The following is a 21076-nucleotide window of genomic DNA, read 5'->3' as shown; positions in this document are numbered from 1 at the left end:
CTCTTCTCATTGCTGCCATCAGAAAGAAGATACATTAGACCCAAACTGTTGTGTATTTGAGTAATACTTGAGTAAAATTGTAAACATTGTTTGATTAAGCATTCTTGTTTATTTCAATAATTCACTACGGGTTATATGTAAAATACATGAATTATATACATCATGACACTATCATGTGATACACAGTGCCTTGCTTAAAGTAAACAAGAAGTTAGACTCACATTCCGGACTCCCATGTCTTTCTTTGAATTAGTTTAACATTTTGAAGTTACAGCACAGCAGTATTGAAGATTGGCATTTGAAAATTCAAACATATCAAGGGTAAAATCAGGAGGGCCAGCTTTGTGGGGACGTGAGTGGTTGAGGCAACTGCAACTTGATTAGAGATCCATCCACCATTTGCATGTCACGTCCTTGCAATAGCCTCAACTGAAAGTGAATTAAGAATGGTACTGGATGCTGTTGCAACTGTCTCCATGCTGTACATCATGAACCATGGGCCAACAGAGGCCAAACAGGTGCTGACCCTCTGTTCCTCCAGTTGGAAAGTATTTTGGACCAGGGATGGATCATGCCCCTCAGAGGAAGTGTGGAAATGACAAAAGCAATGTTCTGACTACAACAATTTTTCTAGGCAACGTATCTGAGAAAGCTTCTGATATGTTAATCATGTAGTTACTTGCAAAATATGGCTTCATTTTAAGCTAGAAGAGAGTTCAAGGAACATCATTAAGTTGCAAGCATTCAGCTTTTGTGAGTTTAAAGAACCAGAATCTACTCTGTGTGCATTAAGGTTATTACATGAACTTCAAGTGGGAGACAGAAAGCTGCTTGTAGAAGTAGATGCAAAGACCAAAGCCCAGCAGGATGCTGAAACCAAGAGGAGAGTTCAGATTGTAAAGGTAGCAATAGGAGGATTAATAATACTCCAGTGAACTAAATGCACCTTTCCAAGATCAAGATGCACAAACTAGAAGAAGAAAAAGGAAAGTACTAGAAAGTAGGGTGTCCAGAGCTGTCTCACCTACCAAGCAGCTGTCAGGAAAGATATTATCCACAAGAGTAAGAAATCTTCCACAGCAATTAAATCCTTGGGCCTGACTGGATCAAATTAATATATACTATCCTGTGGATGCCTGAATATAGTAGTTTTATTATATAGTATACTGTATATACAAATGTAGTTGAGATGCATTCTATATTGAGATGGAGTTTATAGCTAAGCAGGGTGGAGTGGTGTTTATTTAATATTTAAGTAATATTTGAGTGATATTGTAAATAATGTTCGATTAATCAATCTTGTTCATTTAAATAACTCACTATGGGTTATATGTAAAAATACAAGAATTCCATATGTAATGACTCTACCAAGTGATACTTGACACCTTGCTTCAAGCGAACATGATGGTAGACTCACATTTTAGACTCCTGTGTCTTCCTTTGAATTAGTTTAATGTTTTGAAGTTACAAAACATAATACACAACACCAGGTTCAGGGACAGTTATTACCCCTCAACCAGCACGCTCTTGAACCAGAGGGGATAACTTCATCAGCTTTACTGCCTCCACCACTGAAATGTTCCCACAACCTATGAAATCACTTTCAAGGGCTCTTCTTCTCATGTTCTCGATATTTATTGATATTTTTTCTTTTGTATTTGCAGAGTTTGTTGTCTTTTGCACATTAGTTGTTTGTCTGATCTGTTGGGTGTAGTCTTTCACTGTTTCTATTGTTTCTTGGATTTAATGTGTATGCCTATAAGAAAATTAATCTCAGGGTTGTACATGGTGACATATAGGATCTTTGTTAATAGATCTACTTTGAAATTGCATGGATCCAAACAATGTCTATCTTTTTGTGGGTTACATGGCACATTTGTAGTTTCAGTCCTGTTCATGCCCCCTCAACTTGTAAATAAAAGAGTTTTATGCTAGTCCCCAAACTCAAAATTTTTATTATTTTTGCTGCCAAACCTGCTCTCCTCACATGATTCCTCTTTCTCTTTCCAGATCTTTCTGTTTTACTCTCAGGAGGAAGGTTAGTGACAAACATATATGATAAGTCTACAGATTCCTTTTGTCAGGACTCCATTTAATTCTCCTTGTTTCTCCATCTCTGCAATATCTGTTCCTCCATCATGACTTCTATGCCATGAAGCCCTCAATCCTGTTACAAATATCTTCTGTGCCATTGCTCTTACCAAACCCCGCTGGCCAAGAATAAGGATAGATCATCCCTACTCCTCACTTTTTCTTCCACCAGACTCCACATACAACTGTTCATCCTTTTCCTTTTCTACCACTTCAGCAAAATTCCCCTATTAGTTATATCAACCCCTTTTCTTTCCTCTTGGTATTCTGAAGGGACCATTCCCTTTGTGATTCTGTGGTCTTCACTTGCATACAATTTTCTATGCCCCTTCTTGCTGCAATCCCAATGCAACTGCTGTAAATAATACATCTGTTCTTTTACATCAACTCTTCCCATGGTTCAGGAACCCAACAGTTCCTCCAGCTGTTTGCTTTTACTTCTTCAATATTGTATTGTATTAGATGTTTATGATCCAACCTCCTCTACTTTGGAAAAAAACAAATGTAAATTGGGTGATGAATTACACATGTTGCTATAATTCTCTATCCAATCCATTTCTAATTTGTCTTAAGTCTGCACACTTCTAACAAGACAAATGTAAATTTGAGGAACAGCACTACATCTTAAAATTCTCCTGAAAAGTTATCTACTTTGTATGTTGATTCAGTTCTACCCTCTCCATGTACAAAGCAAAATCTTCTGGCATTTTTTAAATTCTCTTTGCACTCAGTTCTTTTGAATAACTCTAACCTAGATTTTACTTTTTATATGACCCTTTGTTTTTCTCTCCTCACAGCCTCATTAATCAATGCATATTTCGCTTTGTAAACGGCTTATCACCATGGCTAACATGGCTTCAGCCTATCAAAGGTGTTCACTTTGTCCTATCCATCTGACCCTCATCCTCTGCAATTTACAGCTAAATTGTTTTCTCCCCTTTCCAGTTATGATGACGGGGCTTTAAATTTAAATGCTCTTTTAAAAAGATAGTTATACAGGTGCTACTGGCCAATTGAAACTTACGGCAATTTTTGTTTTTTTAATTTCTGAAAAAATACTTGGGTACAGACCATTGCTTTATCCAATTCAAAATGATTTGTATACCACGAGCGCATAGTCTTTGTTCTTGCTTAATAAATATATGGCTTTTCATTTTCCGGCATGTTGTTTGATATGCTTTTGGTGGACGGTCATTCGGGTAGTTTTGGATTGGCTGATTTTTGGGTCATTTAAAAAAATTTTAAAACGCTCAGCCCTCCATCGAACAAGGAAATGGAAAATATGACCAAAACAACGCAGGTTGATTTATTGGGAAAGTGGCGGCAATGTGTATGCTCTCCTGCCATTTTAGCAGCAAGGATGTGTTACGTTGCTATTTCCACAGTTAACCGCACTCATACCTCCTGACGACTCCAGCCCAGGGGAAGGTTCTCAGGAATACTGTCGCCCCCCCACCCCGCCAGTTCCAGCTCCGCTTGACCGGAAGTGCAGCGGTTGCCATGACGATGTTTCCGTCGAGGCGTTAGGCTGCTTTTGTTGAGGGGAAACCGACAAAAAAAGTGAGAGGGCGAAGGGTGAGTCAGGGCTGCCCGGATTCTTTAGTGGTGGACGGGTCATTGCCCGGGAGTAGTGAAGCCATGCCAAAGGCGAAGGAGCCTTTATTCCCCCATCCCTTTCCCAAACGTTCAGTGATTGTGGAAGGGAAGAAATGCTTAAGAAGCTCAAGACTACTCACATCCAACACTGTAACAGTTCCCCAATCCACATTTCTTTCATCTACTACTGAAAGTCTGGTTCATTCATGGATTCAAGTTAAAATGCTAGGTTGATTATTTTGGGAGGCGGACGAAGATAGAGAAAATTGCAAACATCTGCAGCGTAAAAGAATTTGGGGCGTTTTGTATACAAAATACTGAAAGCTTGGACAAGTGCAGCAAAGGGGCATTGGGAGATTGGTATTAACTTAAAAGGGTTGCAGTGTAAAAGAAAGGCATCCCTACTGCACGAGAGAGACTGCAGTAAACAGCTTGTTTTTAAGGTTCATTTGGATGATTCTAGATATGGGGGGGGGGGTAGGGATTGACTCAAAGTTAAGATTGTTAGGAAGTTAGATTGGTAAAATACTGACAGGATGTTTCTTTTCACAAGGAAGTCCAAAAACAGGGCATAGTCTCAGAATGAGGGGGTGCCCATTTAGTACTGATGTGAGGAAGGATTTCTTTGGAACTCCATGCCACAGAGAATTGTGGGAGTAAAATCGTTGTGTACATGTAAATGTAAGATTTGTAATTATAAGAATATTGGGGAAAGGGGGAGAAAGTGGTGAATGAATCAGATTTGCCAAGGTCTTTTTCAATGATCTACTTACACCTTATGGTCCTGTGGGTGCAGCATTGAGGGAGTGGTGTACTGTCTGAACTAAACATTAAATAATGATTCTGTAATTCCTCAGGGTCATGTAAGTGATCCCATGTCCTGATCTAAGATTATCACTTAAATACTGTAATGTAGCAGAGCAGTTAAATTACTAGACCTTTAGAGACATTGGATTTTGAACCCTCACATTAATTAACAACAGGAGAATTAAAATTTAAGTAACTAAATAATTACTGACTTAAATATCTAATGTCCATAATGGTGACTGTTTGAAATGACTGGACTGGATTGTTGTAAAAACCCATCTAATTCACTAATACCATTCAGGCAAGGAAATCTTGTGACTTATAAATGCCGGTTAAAATTGTCCAGCATACAGTTTACTTCAGCAGACTTTTAGCAATGACCTGTAAATGACCTGTAGCAATGACCAGTGCTGCTGATTATTGATGACATTCAATCTTGTGAATGAGCACATTAAAATGATCTGGTAACTAATCTCACAACTGTGTGAAGAACTGTGAGTACAAATTCCTAGCTTGTAGTTCCTGAAAGGAAAAGTAATACCTTAATTTTGGAATTATTGAAGCAATTAAAAATCTATAGGCTCTCAGTTTGTAATATATACTGGGTTAGAGCCACTGATTTTTTTTAGACCAGGCATCTCAAAGATTGGAACTGTGATTGTCTTAGTGAATTAACTTCACTTTAACTTGTCCAACGGTATTAATTATTGGAATAAACAATGATTGCAACAGCTTTTTATTTAATCTGTTGCTTATTTGACAAACATGTATCTGCATAATATTATCAATGCAGTAAAATATTTCAAGCACTTCAACCAGTATATAAAATATAAAAGGCAAGAATGGATATGGGACCACTGGAAAATGATGCTGGAGGTAGTAATGGAAGACAGGGAAATGGCAGACAAACCGAATAAGTATTTTGCATATGTCTTCACTGTGGAAGACACTAGCAGTAAGCTGGAAGTTTGAGAGTGTCATGGGAGCAGAAGTGTGTGATGTTGCAGAAGAAAGGAAATTATGGCACAGCTAATCTGACCTCAGTGGCTGGGAAGATGTTGGAGTTGATTATTAACGTCGTGGTTTCGGGATACTTGGTAGCACATGATAAAATAGGCCTGAGTCAGATTGGATTCCACAAGGGAAAATCAGGCATGGATAAATCAGTAGCTGATTCGCAGGAGGCAAAAGTGTGAATAAAGGGAGCCTTTCCTGGTTGGCTGCCGGTGACTAGTGGTACTCCACAGGGGTCTGTGTTGGGACCACTCCTTTTTACGTTATATGTCAATGACTTGGATGAGTGAAATTGATGGCTGTGTTGCAAAATTTGCAGATCATACAAAGTTAGATGGGAGGCAGGTAGTTTTGAGGAAGTAGAGAGGCTACTGAAGAACTTAGATTAGGGAAATAGGCAAAGTGGCTAATGGAATACACTGTCAGGAAGTGTGTGGTCAGTGGTGAGGAAGGCGTTTGTGTGATGTCAGCATTCATTTCAAGAAAACTAGAATATAAAAGCAAGAATATAATGCTGAGAGGCCCTATATAGCACTGGCGTGGCCTCACTTGGAGTATTGTGAGCAGTTTTGGGCCCCATAAAGGATGTGCTGACATTGGAGGGGGTTCAAAGGAGGTTCATGAAAATGATTCTGGGATCGAAAGGCTAGTCATATGAAGAGAGTTTGATAGCATTGGGCCTGTACTCAATGGAATTCAGAAGACAGGGGTGACCTCATTGAAACCTATCGAATGTTGAAAGGCCTCAATAGAGTGGATGTGGAGAGTATGTTTCCTATGGTGGGCAAGTGTAAGACCAGAGGACACAGCCTCAGAATAGGGGGCATCCTTTCAGAACGGAGATGAGGTCGAATTTCTTTAGCCAATGAGTGGTGAATCTGTAAAATTTATTGCCACAGCCATTTCCCAGTTGGTGGCAGCTGGAAAAGTTTGTGGTTTTTATCCACCTGAGTATAATTAGGGACTTGGCACTAGGGTTGTTGATTTGGGAGAGGCTGCTGGATTGTTTCACTTATTTGGCAGTGGATTTGGAGGATTTCACAGAGCCAGCATCAATGTGCTTTAATATCCCTACTACAGTATAGATAGTTACAGACGTGTGTGGGAGAGCAGGATCACTGCTGCCTGGTATGCTGTAAACTTTTACCTTCAAATACTTTTTTCCTTGGACAGCCAAAGGCTGTGGTGATGCACTGAATACACTGCTCCTTCCTCATCTCTATCAGCTTTTGTTACAAAGTGGCTTTAGAGATATGGGAAGTAATCCATTTTGTTCAGGCTCCTGTTTGGACATTAGTTATTGAAGGGTGATGTATACAGTCATGTATATATTCTTTTGTGAATGTTAGCATAAGGATCCTTTTTCTCACATGCTTCAGTGAATCAATGGATGATGTTTTAAAGCTTAGCCTTCGTACAATTGCCTACGTGCATCAGCTGTGCATTGATCGGAGACTACAAAAAATGAAGAGTTTTGAAAGATACATTTTTAAAATATTCTGGCATTGAGAAAGAAATGTGAGATCTAATCACAGAGCAATATGTATTAGACTTTAACAATTTGTGTTGCAACTGATGCTTAAAGCATAAAAGAATACTTGAGATTTATAGAAGTTATATAGTGGTATAGCACCTACATATGATTTAAATATAAACCATATCATTTCTGGTAGTACATTAAAACTTTATACTTTGTCATTAGTGAGCATCCTTTACACTGCTCAATTGTAATTATGTTTTCACCATTTTGCCCTCTTTTAGTTTTATTGCTAGCATCTATGAGCTAGTTTCAGTATCATTTCATTCTTGGGCTAGTTTGGTTTTATCTAATTCGAGACCTGCTTTATATCTACATATGACTTCTACCACTGTGAGCAAGAAAAACTATCACCACTGTCAGTTATTGATAAACGTGGGATTAAAAATACATTATGGTAAATTTTCATCCAGGATTTTCATTGTAAGAAGTTGTATCATAGAAGAGCTTATATAAAATTTAACAAAGTTGGCTTTTCTGTTTGTTTTCTTTTGCTCTTCAAAAAGCAGCTGAAAAATACATTTCCTGTTATATTTATTGCAGCGGAAAGACCAAGCCTTTCCATTATTTTGTATTTGATTGATTTACTTGGTAATTATTTGTGAGAATTTAAAATATCCATTATTTTTAACTTGGGGAAAAGAATAGTGCCTGAATTTCTATTGAGTTCAAGTCTCATTCTGGATTCAATGAGATCCAGCAACTTTCCTTTTTAGGATAGCTGTATTGAACAAGTCTTAGGTAAGCAACAGACTGCTGCTTAGTGAAGGTTACACCTTTCTAACTTTCACCACAGTAAGATGAACATTTATCTGCTGTTATGCAGACATTAGCAAATTAATTTCCTTTGATTTAATCATATATATGCTGTGCTAAGGCCTTGAAGAGTAAGATTCATTGAAGAAAAACACTGGTTAGTAGTGATTTTCATTTGCTGTCTTATAACCTCCAGGATTCTGAAGCTGGTCAGCATGGAGCTCGGAAAAGCAAAATTGCTGCGAACTGGAATTAGTGTATTGCATCAAGCTGTTCATCCAATTCATGGGATTGCCTGGGCAGATGGAGAGCAAGTTGCCCTCACTGCTGTTTACCTTGTCAATGGTGAGATAAAATTTGAAGACAGCAATGTTCTTGGAAGTTTTGAACATTTGGATGGGCTTCATTAGGGTCTGTTTGTTATACACAAACTGTAGCACAACTGTATAAAAAGCACGTTAGAAGCTAGAAATCCAAAGTAGCACATTCAAAATGCTGGTGGAACACAGCAGGTTAGGCAGCATTGATGGAAATAAATAAACAGTTAACGTTTTGGGCCTATACCCTTATTCAGGACTGGTAAGTCAGGGGGAAGACGCTAAAATAAAAAGATAGGGAGAGGGGAAGGAGGTTAGGTGATAGACGAAGTTATGAGGGTGGGAAAGGCAAAGGGCTGGAGAAGGGGAAGAAGGAAGGGACTTAGGGGGAAGTGATAGGCAGGAAAGAAGAGGTAAAAGGCTAGAGTGGGGAATAAAGGAAACATAGAAAACCTACAGCACAATACAGACCCTTCGGTCCACAAAGCTGTGCCAAACATGTCCCTACCTTAGAACTACCTGGGCTTTACCCATAGCCCTCTATTTTTCTAAGCTCCATGTAGCCATCCAGGAGTCTCTGGAAAGACCTTATCGTTTCCACCTCCACCATCACCACTGGCAGCCCATTCCACGCACTCACCACTCTCTGAGTAAAAAACTTACACCTGACATCTCCTCTGTACCTACACCCAAACACCTTAAACCTGTGCCCTCTTGTGGCAGCCATTTCAGCCCTGGGGAAAAACCTCTGACTATCCACATGATCAATGCCTCTCATCATATTATACACCTCTATAAGGTCACCTCTCATCTTCCGTCAGTCCAAGGAGAAAAGACCAAATTTACTCAACCTATTCTCATAAGGCATTTTCCCCAATCCAGGCAACATCCTTGGAAATCTCCTCTGCACCCTTTCTATGGTTTCCACATCCTTCCTATAGTGAGGCGACCAGAGGGGTGGGAGAGGGAAAAGAATTTCTGGAAGGAGAAATAAATATTCATACTATCAGGTTTGAGGCTACCCAGAAGGAATATAAAATGTTGCTCCTCCATTTAGAAGGTGGCCTCGTCTTGGCACAAGAGGAGGCCATGAACTGGCATGTTGCAACAGGAATGGGAGTCAGAATTAAAGTGGTTACCCACCAGGAAGTTCTGCTTTTTATGGATGGAGCAGAGGTGCTCTATGAAGCACAGTGAATACGATTAAAGGAATTATGTTTATTAATGTTAACTAAAGGGTTAGTAAAGAAAAGAAAGAGAAAAACAAAAAGGGACCATTATGATTAAACTGTCAAATATGCACAAGTTGGAGCTCAACTCTTCCAAAAGTCATATTCACTGATCCTCAATATACCTCCACACATTGCTCCATCAAATCACGGTTTCCTACTGGGTCGAATCCTATGATTGGTTCTCTCCAGTGTTTTCTCTCTCTATCTCCCACCAAACAAAGGCCCCAGCTCACATAAAAAAGCCCTCTCCCCTGATTAGATGGCACACATTCCAAAGCATCCATTATCTCTAACCATAACCCAAATACTGCTTCTACAGAAAGACCATAAGATTCACTGAAATCTTTCCCAAGGCATTACACTCAGATTTCCAGCATCTGCATATTTTCTCATTTTTTATTTGAATATGATTTGTAAAAGGCAAATTGAAAGTTTTGTACATATACAATTTTGTTACATTAATCTCAAGGGGGAGGAAGTGTAATGTATCGATTTATTTCTTTTAGAGCAATGACGCCCCTTAGCTCTACCCACGGACTATTGTCTGTGCATGCGCATTGATCTCTCTCTCACTGCAATGTGAATACACCAATTAAAGCCATCTCCCCTGCGTGCTTTTACTTAATTGATATGTAAAGACAACAGGAAGTGGTCGTGATTCTTCACGTCTGATTCTTGTAACTTTTGAGAGAAAAGTGACAACAACTAGAAAAGCAAGCATACCTGGGATTCTGGTTCCTGATTTATTATGTTTTGACCCTCACTGATGCACAATTGCTGTATCATCCAATACGTGTAACATGATATTGCTCTACTCAGTAACACCTTCAAGTATGCCTAATATTCAGCAAATCCATTTGCAAAAGAATGAACGGCCAAAAGGTTTCTGATTTCTGACTGAAACACTGCTTTTGCTTTTAGTTGGGAAGCAGAAATCGAATAATCTTCCTTTTCTCCCATCTTCTAATGCAGATACTTAATCAGACTTATGACTAAAAAGCTCTTGTTACATGACTCTTCAGACAACATGAAGATTGGGCAACTGGGTATTAATATTTCTGGAAAGACCATTACAACATACTTGGTTGATGATATTTTAGAAAACTGCAGGGCTGCTCAAACCTAAACCTAAAGCCAAAGTATCACAATCTCTGTATGAACCAACTATGAACTGGAGAAAATATCTGGGATATGAAGTAACACTAACTTTGAGACAGTAAAGACCTGAATTTATTTCCAAGTCATTGTGACACCTTTTAGCATCAGTAGATATTCAGTTAAAATCCAGAAGTTGCTGTCTCTGCTCCTCTGCTGTTATGTCATAACCTTCAGCATTCACAGTGCAAAATCCAATGCAATTACCACCTTCATTCCAGTACCAAATGAGTTTTTAAACTCTAATAATTCTACCAACAATACTGACTGCTTACACCTGGTGCCCTGCTATTGAGATTCAGTGAAGTTAATGTATTGGGGAAAACAGAAAAGTCCGGGTAAGAGAGATAACAGAGAATTTACATAATCATATGGAATTATACAGGTTTTCATTTTAACTTAACAAAAATCACACAGACTCCATTCTCAGCTTGTAATTAGCTTTAAAGTTTCCTCTACACCGTATATTCTACAAATTCAAGTTTAATTGTCATTTAACCATATATGAATACAGCCAAAGGAAACACCGTTACTATGGCTTGAGGTGAAAAGACATTTTACCTAGTCACACACAGTAAGCACACACAAGGCCACAATCATGTAATGAGAGTCCCAATGCCCACCTGAACCACCCATCCCACCCCACTATGCTGCAGCTTGATGCATACAAGTCAACAAACCCATATAGGATATCAGTATAAATACACCACACACACGTATACCGTTGAAGTTATAAGTTTACATACAGCTTAGACAAATACATTTGAACTCAGTTTTTCACAATTCCTGACATTTAATCCGAGAAAACCTTCCCTGTCTTAGGTCAGTTAGGATCACTACTTTAAGAATGTGAAATGTCAGCATAATAGTAGAGTGAACAAATTATTTTAGCTTTTATTTCTTTCATTACTTTTCCGGTGGGTCAGAAGTTTACATACTCTTTGTTAGTATTTGGTAGAATTGCCTTTAAATTGTTTAATTTGGGTCAGGTATTGTGAAAAACTGTGTTTAAATGTATTTGGCTGATGTGTATGTAAACTTCTGACGTCAACTGTATACACACACACACACACACACACACACACACACTCAGTCTAGACCCCCAGCCCACTGATATCATCTGTTGACTGGCCCCCGACACCCGCTAAGTGACACTGTATCTTGGAGGTCCAGTCTTCACTCAGACGCTGGATTAGCACTAGGCAAATCCATGGCTTTGAGGCCCAGTCCCCACTTTTACAAGCACATATAGATTAGTAAAAACACAACCAGACAAATATATATGTGTATAGTTCAGATCCCTCAGTCCATTATAAATCTTCAGTCAGCACAACAGTGCTTCGCTACCTTCAGTAGAGCATGATGGCTCGGACACCCAACCTCCTGTGGCTGAATAGCAAGTGACTCCGCAGCTTGAGGCCAAAGTCTATTGAGTGCTGCTAAAAAATCTGCAGTCGACTACAACAGAGCTCATTTTCTGTTGAGCAAAAATCTGCAAGGACAGTTGCGACTACATTCTGGACACCCGCCCCCCCCCCCCGCCCGGTGAAGCACAGCAGTTTTGTCCCCTCACTCTGAGTGGCTCCAAGCACTGTGGCTTCAGGCCTAGTCCTTGCTACGACTAAGGACTAGGCCCCCTTCATCTGCCCTTGCTCGCATCCAAAAAATCTACAAATCAAGCTTGCAGCATATGTGTACCAGATTAACAATGTCCAAAGGGAACTTGCAATCACAAGAAAAGCGATCACGACGGCCACTTGCCATTTGTCTGTAAGCCTCCATCAACTCAGGCAGCAGCACATCGTGCAGTTCCTTTGTAGCTATCACACACAGACATAATAATTTTCATATAGTATTAAAACATATTCCCATAAGAATAATTAGTTTCCTGATGGACGATACAAATTTTAATCTGCAACTTACGGAATCTTGAATGTGGAGCTACGTTACTCTGTTTGTTTACATCCAAAAGCATATGTCCAAAGCATTTAATAGTTGAAGGTGTGATTCTGCATTTGGCCAGTGGAGAGCATTCTGGCTGGTAGCATCACCATCTGGTATGGAGACACCAATGGACCGTAAGAGGCATCAGAGGGTGGTAGACTCATCCAGTTCCATCACAGGCACAAGCCTCCTCACCATTGAGGACGTCTTGTAAAGGCAGTGCCTCAAGAAAGTGGCCATCCATAAATAAGCACCCTCACCAGGACATGCTCATTATTACCATCAGTAAGGAGGTGCGGGAGCCTGAAGACCATCACTAAACACTAAGAACAGCTTCTCCCCCCCCCCCCCCCCCCCCCGTCATCAGTTTTCAGAATGGTCCATAAACCTATGAGCATGACCTTGCTATTCTACTTTTGCACTACTAATTTATTGTACTTTATAATAATTTGCTATGCCTGCTCAGTACTGCTGCCACAAAACAAATTTCATGACTAATGTTAGTGGCAATAAGTCTGATTTTTATGCCCTCAGGTAGTTGATAAATTGGTTAAAAATAAAGGAAATTCTTAACTGGGGATTCCCTTCAAGCTTTGTTTCTTAACATCCAAAAGCAGTAATTGAAACTCCCCCCCGCCCCCCAACTTTTAAAAGACACATTTGATTACACTGTACCATCCCAAATGATTAGTGCATAATGATTTAAAAATGAAGTTGTATTATTATATATTTCAAAGTCTGTTGTAAACTGGTTGAAATTAGTACACAAGCAGAATATTATAGATGCCGCAAATTCAAAATTAAATTTCAGGAAACTCTCAGAAGCAAAGAACAAACTAGATCCATGGCACAGTGAAGGGAAAAAGAAACTAAATAACTAAAAGTGTGATGGCATTTTGCATCCCATCATTTTTTGTTCTCCTTCCCACCTTTCACTGCAAGTTCCAAGTTGTTTTATCTCTAGCTTTTGCAGTCCTGAGGAAAGATGTTGATCTGAAATGGTAAATCGCATTCTCTCTTCATGGATGCTTCCTGGCCTGCTGAGTGTTTGTAGCTTAAAAAAAACACGTTTTAAATTTATAGTTCTTGCAATCTTTTCTGCTTCGTTTTGTTTCCATGCTAGTTCCTTAGGTCAGGAAGGTTGAAGCTAGGTTTGCTATGGTGTCTGGAAGTATGTTTAAGCAGATTACATCAGAGCATGTGTTGATGCAAGTCATTTTCTGCATTCTCAGATTCTGCATTGCATGAAATGTCATTATCACTTGGCTTTCCATTCAACAGCCTATTTGAGAACAGAGAAAACTGATTTCAACAGAAGCACGATTATGAAAACTAAATGCTGGAAAATTATATGTTGGAAATCTGAAATAAGCAGAAAAAGAAAATGCCTTTCTTGCTGACTGTGTCCAGCATTTCTGTTGTTATTATAAACAATAATGTCCGTCCCTCTGATTTAAAATGGCCAAGTTCTTATAAACACATACGATTACTTAACCTTACAAATATTTTGTAAGATCTCATTGCAATATGACATTTTTGTTTTGCTCTAGATGTGCTGGCATGTTTCATTTCTAAGCTTATAGCTCAAGGAGTATTATCAAAATTTATGATCACAAACATTAACGATAATGATTCCCCCCCCCCCCAAAAAAAACCACACAATTCATTTACCTGGACTATATTTTTTAAAGGTGAACATCACTTTTTTTTATTTAAACAAGCAATTAAGTTTTACACAAGTTCTTGCTTCAGAGTAAGACTGGTAATACAGGTCCTGTAGTTTCCTATGAATGCCCATTTACTTTAGTTCCATAAAATCTTAGCAGGCCCGTTTTTAAGGTCTTTGCTATTCAAAAATTAGGTTAGACCCCAGTCAAGTTTGTCAAATAATTTGGAATTATTCAAAGTTATCTTATATTTCATGCAATTAAACATTACAGAAATCAATAAAAATTGAAAGAATAATCTCATAAACACAGGATCTACAAATGAACAACACTGGCAGTCAAAACTAACAATTCCAAATATCGAGAGGAAAACAAACGGGATGTAAGTAGGTTGATAGGATGGGATCTTTTTAATCAATATCATAAAATTCTTCTAACTGGCTTCTTGCGCCGCCGAAGATCTATTCCACAGTGCTGAAACCCAGAATCCCCATGTCATCCCTTCAAAAAGAGAAAAGTAAAGTTACTATTTAAATTCAAGTCAATCTTTACTTATATAGTTATAAGTATATAAATGTAGTTACAAGTAATCTACCATCATAATAGCAATATTTTTTACTACAATCAGAAAACAATTTTATAACTTTTAACAATTTTATAGGTATTGATCAATCATGCAGGTGGATGGAGGAGGCCATATCTTATGTCTTGTGCCTGTACTGGTAAAAATGTAACCATATACCCATTTTTCAAAACCTGCAACTCTTAAGAAGCTTTCTTGGAATATGCCGACTGTTCTTTAATAAAGCCCACAGTCACTTGATTGTATAAGGAAAGTGGAATAGTAATCAGTTTAATTTTGCAATGATGCACAATGAAAAGCACACCAAGGAAAGAATATACTCAAGTAGAATACCAGATGAACTGCAGATGAATTTTAACATTCCTTTTAGTTTTGAGGTCCAGATGTACATTTTTGGGTTCACCAAATATGCTCATTATGGTTAAATGAATAAATATATGAGGAAACTAATATGAAAGAATACTATTCATATTGGTCAACAAGTACCAATTTGTTTTAATGTACTATTACCATACTAGTTGACAGGTACCATTACAAATGTGCCAAAAATAACATTTTTGTAATTAGAATGGAGAGCAGCTGTGCATTTAGTGGTGAACAGTGGTGCTAGAACATTTGTGAACCCTTTAGAATTTTTTCTATTTCTACATAATGTGAGCTAAAATATGATCAAATCATCATGCAAGTCCTAAAACTAGATAAAGAGAACCTAATAAAACACAAAATACATTATACTTGTTCATTTATTTAGTGATTAAAATTATCCAATATTACACATATTTATTGGAAAATGTATGTGAACCTTTGCTTTCAGTAATTGGTATGAGCCCCTTGTACAGCAATTACTGCAACCAAATATTTCAGGTAACTGATCAGTCGTGCACATTGGAGGAATTTTAGGCCATTTTTCCATACAAAACTGCTTCAACTATGGGAGCAAACATGAGGAAATCTGCAGATGCTGGAAATTCAAACAACACACACAAAATGCTGGTGGAACACAGCAGGCCAGGCAGCATCTATAAGAAGAAGCACTGTCGACGTTTCGGGCCGAGACCCTTCGTCAGGTCAACTATGGGATATTGGTGGGCTCCCTTAAGTGAACTGTTTGCTTTGTCCTTCTACAGTAATTCAATAGGATAAGGTCTGGATTCTGACTTAACCATTCCAAAACACAAATTTTCTTTTTAAATCATTCTGTTGCAAACTTGAGACATGCAGCAATATTTTTTTTGGAGAACGGCGGTTTCCTCCCTGGTGTCATTTTGTGTTAGGTGTTTGTTTTTTATGTAGTGGACACAAACAGATTTCAGCAAGTTCTAGAGATTTTTGCAGGTCTTTTGCTGTTACCCTTGGGTTCTTTTTCACCTCCTTCAGCATCGCACATGTACTCTTGGTGTGATCTTTGCAGGATGCCCCTTCCTAGGGAGTATCCAACAGTACGGAAATTCCTCCATTTGTAGACAATTTATCTTACAAATTGACTACAATTGACTGATGATGAACCCTGTAGACCAATATGATGAATACTGACTGATGAACACTCAGGTCGTTAGAAATGCTTTTGTAGCCTTTTCTAGCTTCAGGCATCTTTACAATTCTACTTCTAAATTGCTCTGAAAGTTGTTTTGATTGAGGCATGGTGCACATTATCAGATCTTTCTTGAGTAGAACAGGCTCTGTCAGTAATCTGGCAGATTTTTTTATAGGAAGGGCACTTCCACAACAACACATACCTCCAATCTCATCTCATTGATTGGAACATGAGACTGCGAATAGCTTTTGTAGAAGGCATTACCCCAGAGATTCACATACTTTTTCCAACAAATACAAAAGACCATAAGACATAGGCGCAGAATTAGGCCATTGAGCCCATTCCACTATTTCATCATGGCTGATCCCAGATCCCATTCAACCCCATACAATTGCCCTCTTACCATACCCCTTGATGCCCCGAATAACCAAGAATTTATCAACGTCGGTTTTGAGTATACCCATGGACTTGGCATCCACTGAAGCCTATGGCAGAGCATTCCACTCTTTGGCTAAAAAAAAACCTTGATTACTACTGTCCTAAAAGGTCACCCCTCAATATTGAGACTGTGTCCTCTAGTTCTGGATACCCCCACCAGAGGAAACATCCTCTCCAGACCCACCTTATTTGGTCCTTTCAACGTTCGATAGGTTTCAATGAGATCCCCAAGCATTCTTCTAAATTCCAGTGAGTACAGGTCTAAAGCTGCCAAATGCTCATATGTTAACCCCTTCGTTCCTGGAATCGTCATCATTAACTTCCTCTGGACCCTCTCCAATGACAATACATCCTTTCTGAGATAAGGGGCCCAAAACTGTTGACAATACTCCAAGTGCAGCTTGACAAGTGTCCTATAAAGCTTCAGCATTATCTCCTTATTTTTAAATTCTCCTTGAAATAAATTCCAATATTGCATTTGCCTTCTTTAACACTGACTCAACCTACGAATTAACCTTCATTAACTCCTAAGTCCCTTTTCACCTCTGACATTTTGAATTTTTGCCCCATTTAGATAATAGCCAGGACTATTATTCCCTTTACCAAAATGCATTATCATACCTTTCCCAACACTGTATTCCATCTGCCACTTTTTTACCCATTCTTACAATCTGTCGTAAGTTTTACAGCAATCGAATTGCTTCCTCAGCACTACCTACCCCTCCACCCATCTTCGTGTCATCTGCAAACCTTGCCACAAAGCCATCAATTCCACTATCTAACTCATTGACAAACAATGTGATAAGTAGTGGTCCCAATATTGACCTATGGGGAACACCACTAGTCACTGGCAGCCTGCCAGAAAAGGAACAAGGAGATAATGCTGAGTCTTTCCAAGACTCTATTGACAACAGTTTTAGAGTCCTGAGGTGGTTCACGGGAATGAAAGGGTTAGCATATGAGGAGCGTTTGACAGTTTTGGGCCTGTGCTCACTGGAATTTAGAAGAATGTGTGGGGATCTCATTGAAACTTACTGAATGTTGAAAGGACTAGATAGGATGGAGAGAATGTTTCCTATGATGGGGGCATTCAGAACTATAGGCCACTGCCTCAAAATTGTAGGGCGACCTTTTAGAACAGAGGCAAGGAAGCATTTTTTTTTAGAAAACAGAACATAGAAAACATAGGAAACCTACAGCACAATACAGGCCCTTTGGCCCACAAAGTTGTGCTGAACATGTCCCTACCTTAGAAATTACTAGGCTTACCTATAGCCCTCTGTTTTACTAAGCTCCATGCACCTATCCAAGAGTCTCTTAAAAGACCCTATCGCATCCGCCTCCACCATTGTTGCTGGGAGCCCATTCCATGCACTCACTCCTCTCGGAGTAAAAAATCGACCCCTGACATCTCTGTACCTACTCCCCAGCACCTTAAATCTGTGACCTCTTGTGGCAACCACTTCAGCCCTGGGAAAAAGCCTCTGATGATTCACACGATCAATTCCTCTCAACATCTTATACACATCTATCAGGTCACCTCTCTTCCTCCATCGCTCCAAGGAGAAAAGGCCGAGTTCACTCAACCGATTCTCATAAGGCACACTCCTCAATCCAGGCAACATCCTTGTAAATCTCCTCTACACCCTTTCTATGGCTTCCACATCCTTCCTGTAGTGAAGCAACCAGAAATGAGCACAGTACTCCAAGTGCGGTCTGACCAGGGTCCTATATAGCTGCAACATTACCTCTCAGCACCTAAATTGAATTCCACGATTAATGAAGGCCAATACATCATATGCCTTTTTAATCACAGAGTCAACCCACGCAGCTGTTTTGAGCATCCTATTGACTCCGACCCCAAGATCTCTCTGATCCTTTACACTGCCAAGAGTTTTACCATTAATACTATATTCTGCCATCATAATTGACCTACCAAAACGAACCACCTCACACTTATCTGGTTTTGAACTGCCATATCTCAGCCCAGTTTTGCATCCTATCGATGTCCTGCTGTAACCTCTGACAACCCTCCACACTATTCACAGCATCCCCAAACTTTGTGCCATCTGCAAATTTACTAACCCATCCCTTTACTTCCTCATCCAGGTAATTTATAAAATTCACGAAGAGAAGGGGTCCCAGAACAGATCCCTGAGGCACACCACCAGTTACCAACCTTCAAGCAGAATATGACCCACCTACAACCACTCTTTGCCTTCTGTGAGCAAGCCAGTTCTGGATCCACAAAGCAATATCCCCTTGGAGCTCATGCCTCTTTACTTTCTCAACAAGCCTTGCATAGGGTACCTTATCAAATGCCTTGCTGAAATCCATATACACTACATCTACTGCTCTTCCTTCATCAATGTGTTTAGTCACATCCTCAAAAAATTCAAATCAGGCTCGTAAGGCACGACCTGCCCTTGACAAAGCCATGCTGACTACTCCTAATCATATTATACCTCTCCAGATGTTCATAAATCCTGCCTCTCAGGATCTTCTCCATCAACTTACCAACCACTGAGGTAACACTCACTGGTCTATAATTTCTTAGGCTATATCTACTCCCTTTCTTGAATAAAGGAACAACATCTGCAACCTTCCAATCCTCTGGAACCTCTCCCGTCCCACAAAGATCATTGCCAGAGGCTCAGCAATCTCCTCCCTCGTCTCCCACAGTAGCCTGCGGTACATCTCATCCGGTCCCGATGACTTATCCAACTTGGCTTTTATGCAGTCCTCAACTTCCCTTCTTAGCCACGTTTGCATAGCCCTGCCATTTGAGAACTATTTCTTCCATGGGACATATCTATCCTGCGCCTTGTGAACTATTCCCAAAACACAAAAATATAACTGCAGATGCTGTGGATCAAAGAATACGTACATAACACTGGAAGAACTCAGCAGGTCAGGCAGATTCTGTGAGAAAAGAGTAGCCAACGTTTCGGGCCGATCCCTTCATCAGGAATGGGGGGGGGGGGGGTAACTATTCCCAAAAACTTCAGTCGTCTATGTTCTATCTCAGTCTATGCCAGTCTATTTCCTGTAACACCATAGGACCTTATCTGGCCATCATTCCCGCCAGTATCCCCCACCAACCCACCTGTGCAAGCTCCTCTCTCATGCCTCCGTAATTCCCTTTATTCCTTTGCAATACTGATAGACGTGACTTATGCTTCTCCTTCTCAATTTACAGAATGAATTCAATCATATTATGATCACTGCCTCCTAAGGGTCCCTTTACGATAAACTGATTAATAAAATACATGTAATAGTGGATCATTTCTCTTACTAAAGAATGAACAAGTATAATTTTTTGTGTTATTTATTCAACTGGGTTCTCTTTATCTAGCTTGAGGACAATAGACAATAGGTGCAGAAGTAGACCATTCGGCCCCTCGAGTCTGCACCGCCATTCTGAGATCATGGCTGATCATTCAGTATCAATACCCAGTCCCTGCCTTGTCCCCATATCCCTTGATTCCCCTATCCATCAGATATCTATCCAGCTCCTTCTTGAAAGCATCCAGAGAATTGGCCTCCACCGTCTTCTGAGGCAGTGCATTCCACACCTCCACAACTCTCTGGGAGAAGAAGCTCTTCCTCAACTCTGTTTTAAATAACTGACCTCTTATTCTCAATCCATGCCCTCTGGTACTGGACTCTCCCAACATCTGGAACATATTTCCTGCCTCAATCCTATCAAATCCTTTAATTATCTTAAACGTTTCAATCAGATCCCCTCTCAATCTCCTCAATTCCAGCGTGTACAAGCCCAATCTCTCCAATCTCTCTGCGTAAGACAGCCCTGCCATCCCAGGAATCAACCTAGTGAATCTACGCTGCACTTCCTCAATTGCCAGAATGTCCTTCCTTAAACCTGGAGACCAAAATTGTACACAATATTCCAGGTGTGGTCTCACCAGGGCCCTGTACAAATGCAAAAGAACATCCTTGCTCTTGTATTCAATTCCCCTTGTAACAAAGGCCAACATTCCATTTGCCCTCTTCACTGCCTGTTGCACTTGCTCATTCACCTTCATTGACTGGTGAACTAGGACTCCTAGGTCTCTTTGCATTTCTCCCTTACCTAACTCGACACCATTCAGACAATACTCTGCCCTCTTGTTCCTGCTTCCAAAGTGGATAACTTCACATTCATTCACATTGAATGACATCTGCCAAGTATCTGCCCACTCACCCTGCCTATCCAAGTCTCCTATCGTCCTCTTCGCATGTCACACTGCCACCCAGTTTAGTATCGTCAGCAAACTTGCTGATATAGTTTTCAATGCCCTCATCTAAATCGTTGACATAAATCGTAAAGAGCTGTGGTCCCAATACAGAGCCCTGTGGTACCCCACTATTCACCTCCAGCCAGTCCGAGAAACACCCATTCACT

At 39.8% G+C, this 21076-nt stretch overlaps 2 protein-coding genes across 2 annotated transcripts in view; one reads left to right on the top strand and one right to left on the bottom strand.

Moving 5' to 3' along the window:
• Positions 1-3613: 3613 nt before the first annotated feature.
• Positions 3614-21076, top strand: part of wdcp (WD repeat and coiled coil containing) — a 142157-nt gene continuing 124694 nt past the window's right edge. Inside the window, exons 1-3 of the mRNA XM_059981822.1 lie at positions 3614-3666; positions 4241-4368; positions 7998-8146. The gene's annotated coding sequence lies outside the window, so the exon portion shown is untranslated. The remainder of the gene's footprint in view (positions 3667-4240; positions 4369-7997; positions 8147-21076) is intronic.
• fkbp1b (FKBP prolyl isomerase 1B) overlaps positions 14127-21076 on the bottom strand; it is a 39147-nt gene continuing 32197 nt past the window's right edge. The window contains exon 5 of the mRNA XM_059981825.1: positions 14127-14617. The gene's annotated coding sequence lies outside the window, so the exon portion shown is untranslated. The remainder of the gene's footprint in view (positions 14618-21076) is intronic.

This window comes from Hypanus sabinus, chromosome 10 (assembly GCF_030144855.1).
Source record: "Hypanus sabinus isolate sHypSab1 chromosome 10, sHypSab1.hap1, whole genome shotgun sequence".
NCBI classification, from domain to species: Eukaryota; Metazoa; Chordata; class Chondrichthyes; order Myliobatiformes; family Dasyatidae; genus Hypanus; species Hypanus sabinus.
The sequence above is the reverse complement of the archived record's forward strand: the minus strand, read 5'-3'. Positions and strand labels throughout refer to the sequence as shown.